Genomic DNA, 5182 nt, shown 5'->3' with positions numbered 1-5182 from the left:
TTACGCCTATGGGATGTCCCCACTTTTCACAAAAACAAACCTGTGTGTGTGTGTGTGTGCGTGCGTGCGTGCATGCATGCGTGCATGCGTGTGTGTGTGTGTGTGTGAAAACCTTTGGTATGAGGAACGTGTGTTCCATAAAACCACCATAAAACTTCTTTTTTTTTTTTTTTTTTTGGAAATGGAAAGCATGCATTTGAAATCTGCAAGTTCATTTATTTCTTTGGCATTACAGAGAAACAAATACATCATTTTTTAGTATATGACACAGTTGTTTTAAACATTTTGTGTTTTTCCATGGACAAAGGAGTCCATTTTGCTAAGCATTGAAAAATTTTTTTTTTTTTTTTTTTTTTTGGAAATGGAAAGCATGCATTTGAAATCTGCAAGTTCATTTATTTCTTTGGCATTACAGAGAAACAAATACATCATTTTTTAGTATATGACACAGTTGTTTTAAACATTTTGTGTTTTTCCATGGACAAAGGAGTCCATTTTGCTAAAGTGGCATTGAAAATGCCAGAGGAATGTCAGGGCCATTCCCAGGATTTGAAGAGGTGGAACCAGGGGGGAAAAGATAAAAAGAGATTCTGAATGATATCAAGATCTGGAATGTATCAATCTTTTTCTTCTATGACATCATTCCTTTATTTCAGAACTTTCTTCTTGTAAATATACGTTGCACCCATTCCATGATTTTAAATATTGAATTTTTTGTTCTTGCTTTCCTGTTTTTGTTGGTGATTTTTAGTAATTCTATCAAGAAGCCCTTTCTCTGGCAGCATCGACAAAGCAGGCAAAGGTTTCAGTTTCATGCTTTTATTCTTCTAAAGAAAACGCCAGAGGAGACCAAAGACCAGCTGTTTATATACAATCCATCTTAGCGTCATGTTTTGCATTTTCTCTCGCTCTCGCCTTTATTTTTACTCTGCCGCATCAAAGGGCTATAAGAACCTTCACGCAACCAAAACGCTCACACTTCTGACACTGTATATAACTGATACATCTGACTCGCCAGCTATAAGTGTAAAACTCAATAATCGTTGTAAATAAAGTAATTTATGGCAGAACAGGAAGTATGTAGCTTCAGCTGCTTTTGATATTGTTAGTCGTTTTGTGCGGCCTGCCTCTTATGCTATGTTCGTCTGATGTGTCAAAATCACACTCACGGTTGTTACCTCAAAGCTGTCAACAGCTCGACGCGTCAAAGCAGGCACGCATATACGCTGCAACTGACAAACAAAGCCAACGATTATTTGCATATCTTCTTGCGCTTGTAGTTTGCGTGTGAAGCTTAAGTTTCCTGTGGGGAAATCATGGTGGTTATATATAGCATTCTACAGAAAGCTGTAGTCAGTGTTTATGGACAGTAACTGCCTCCACGGCATATGGCCGTTTTTATCATTTCATCTGACCTGAGTTTGCTGAACATCCTTATTTTCAGTTTTAGGAACATTTGGCCGTCAGTGTCTTTCACTTTAGAACATTTCGGCTCTTTAAGTTGGTGCTTTGATATCTATGTAATTGTAATGAACCCGGGAGGATTTGCTCGTAGCATGCTGCAATTGCTTAAGCGTGTCACCTCTCTCCTGCATTTTGTGCGCCTCATGGCTGATGTGTTATGTCCTGAACCAGTGTTCTGAACTGTTCTGTTTTCAGTGAATGACTGTTTGTTTTAAGATGAAGCGCTTTAGAAAAGCCTTGAAGATCAGTCAATGTTCACCACCGCTCTTGGTGTCGCTCTGATATGTACCCATGATGTCATGGACGCCCACAAGTCGACACATTGAATGTTCTGTTCGGGTGGGCGTTTTGGGAGTCGCCCCCTCACGTTACCACACGCCAAGCTCAGTGACCTGATATCAGCTTAATCATGATCAAAATCACACGAAAATAGATTTTCATTGGTGAGTTACTTGTGGTTCTTTTACACCATGCGTTGGGCAAAATAATAAGCCTGCAATATCAAATAACTCACTGTGATGATGAATTTAGTGATTTGTGAGTAATACTTTCCCCGTTCTTGATCTTTAATGCGGTGTAGTCAGTCTGCAGTACTGCTTTCAGCCGTCTTGTCACTTTCCTCTCAAGCTTGTCTGGATCGCTGGGATTGTTTGTGCCTCTGAACGTCTGTGCGGCTATGCTCTGTAATGCGCTGTGAATGCATTTTAACAGCTGATGTCTTTGAACTAAACTCCTCCTATTTCCCTTGCTCTGATGCTGCTGTTACTTTTACTGTACATCAGCACTGATCAATACAGTGACAGCATACTGTGCACGGTTCCCCGAAATGAACTATTACATAGTGCTGACTTCATTTATCCCCAGACAAGTTGTTTACAAACTAGCAAGCTTAAAAGACAGAAATAGTGAGCCATATCTATTTAAAACTATTTCTGTTGTACACATACAGAAGAAAAAAAAAAAGATTTAAAAAGTAAAATATTGTAATATTAACGAGCCTTTGTCATGTTGATGAAATCACTGCCCCCTTTTAGATAATGAAACTAATGCTGTACATCTCTGGACCTACGAAGACTGTTTGGGTATCATAATACCACATTAAATAGGTCTTAAAGTTGGATTTCTGGGTATGTGCTCGTCCACTGACTAACTATTTTGGTATTAATACCTTCTAAAAAAAAACATTGTTCATCCCAGAATAAAATCTTCATGCGGAGTAATGTTAATCAGTAATATTTATTGTCCTTATAACAAGCTCCAGCTGAAATTTTTATTTCCATTCTATTCTGTTATTAGAACCAAAATTGTGCAGAAATTGTATTTGTGCCAGTTTTAATTGTGCAAAAAAAAAAATTGTAAATGATTGTTGGTAACCAGCATGTGTAAATGTTCTAGTCACTGAAACCTTTATGCAAATGAAGACATGCGTTACATAAAAAAGCCATTTATTGAATAATTGATTGGACCGTAGAGATGTTGGCTGAGACGGTTTTTCTCCTTTTGTGGAGGAGTCTCTAAATTATTGCCTAATACCAGCAAAGATTTCGTACCATTTACAAGTTTCCATTGTAGGACAGTCGATCATACCAATATTTCTCATTGAGAAAACCTGTTTAATGCTTGTTACCTGCTTATGAAGTCACAAATCCAAGCACCAAACTGGAGTTGATACTTGTGTGGCTCAAAACTGTTAAGACATTTGCCTCGTTTTGCTTTTCAAGTTACTGAATTTGAACATCTGCGGTTGTCAGATGCTGTAATAAGTCTTTTCACTTGTTTTTTCTCTTTGAAATGTTATGTGGGAACTTTTAACGTATTGTATGATTCTATATTCAATACTGTGTTGGGAAATTTGGCGCTACGCATATATTTGTGTTTTTAAAAAAAAGTCTGCTACTTGTGTGAAGAGCGAATACATGGTCCTGTTGAACTCTTGGACTGTTGGGAAGCAGATCTCTGCGGCCTGAGCTCCCTTTCCCAGATGAGAATTACTCTCTGGGAGTTTATTTCATAAAGGGATGGAGAGGCTATTATTTTTCTGAACTGTCTAAATACTATATTATATGTACTGGAAAGAGACAAAACTATTTTTCATCTGCACATGCTACTTTGTTTGTGTATGTGATGGATATTAATCTTGTTTTCTAAAGACAAAAGAGAACTAATATGAAAGTTATGAATAAAAGGCTATTTTGTTCTTTACGTTGTATAATATATTAATTTTATCTATCTATCTATCTATCTGTCTGTCTGTCTGTCTATCGTTAATTCTGTGTAATGTTCTATCATATGTGCTATCATTATTCTACCATTTTATGTATCCATTTATCGTTCCACGCCACGGTTCTGTCTATTGTTCTATGTAACATGGTTCATTCTATTCTATCTATCATTTGGTCTATCTATCATTTTATCTATCATCTATCTATCTATCTATCTATCTATCTATCTGTCTGTCTGTCTGTCTATCGTTAATTCTGTGTCAATCATATGTGCTATCATTATTCTACCATTTTATGTATCCATTTATCGTTCCACGCCACGGTTCTGTCTATTGTTCTATGTAACATGGTTCATTCTATTCTGTCTATCATTTGGTCTATCTATCATCTATCGTTCTTTCTATACTGTATATCAGAAAAAGTATTACAATGTATTATTGTTTGCAATTATTCACAAATGTGATTGTGAGTAATAATGCGTATGTATATATATATATATATATATATATAGCCAACAATACATTGTATGGGTCAAAATTATCGATTTTTCTTTTAAGCCTAAAATCATTAGGACATTAAGTAAAGATCATGTACCATGAAGATATTTTGTAATTTCCTACCGTAAATATACAAGTACTTAATTTTTGCTTAGTAATTGTAGGCTAATTAGTAAAAATTTGTAATTTTTTGCATTGCTAAGAACTTCATTTGGACAACTTTAAATGCGATTTTCTCAATATTTAGATTTTTTTGCACCCTCAGATTCCAGATTTTCAAATAGTTGTATCTCGGCCAAATATTGTCCTAGCCTAGCAAGTTTATTTATTCAGCTTTCAGATGATGTATAAACCTAAAATTTAAGGGGGTCTGAATACTTTCCGTACCCACTGTATATATATATATATATATATATATATGGGCCCTTAAGTACAGAATTAGTGAGAAAACATCACTAAATGTTTATTGCTTGATACAAAAATAATTGCATTATCAAGACAGTCTAAAGAAACAGCACCTGATCAAGTGAAGAGATGAAGATATCTATAAATAATCCCTCTTTTTTTCCTCAACCTCAAAATTGGATGAGATAATACATGCCTCTTCCTGGTGGAGGAATGTGAAAATTAACAACAACAAAAAAAATTCCAAAAACAAATCCCTGAGGGACTCAGTTTTGTATGTCATGCCTCCTCCGGGACGGCAGCCCTCGGGGAGGAGAGAATAGATATTAATTAAAGCCAGGCTAAGACTCAGGCACAGTAGGACCCCCACACAACACGCTGATTAACCAAACCCCACAATGCTCCTCAAACTGACTTTCATTTCTCCCGAAATGCAAACAGAAAGAATGATGAAAGCGTCAGGCTTCTTTTAACGTGTTGACGATGTCTGCGCCGTAAGCTACAGAGAGACAGAAGAGGAAAGAACTGTTGATATTGTGAAGAGATGCAGACGAGGCGAACCTGGAATAACCTTCTGAAGATAAAGCGTGTTTT

The sequence above is a fragment of the Sinocyclocheilus rhinocerous genome, unplaced genomic scaffold, assembly GCF_001515625.1.
Source record: "Sinocyclocheilus rhinocerous isolate Xijiao unplaced genomic scaffold, SAMN03320098_v1.1 scaffold797, whole genome shotgun sequence".
NCBI classification, from domain to species: Eukaryota; Metazoa; Chordata; class Actinopteri; order Cypriniformes; family Cyprinidae; genus Sinocyclocheilus; species Sinocyclocheilus rhinocerous.
This window is presented reverse-complemented; position numbering follows the sequence as displayed.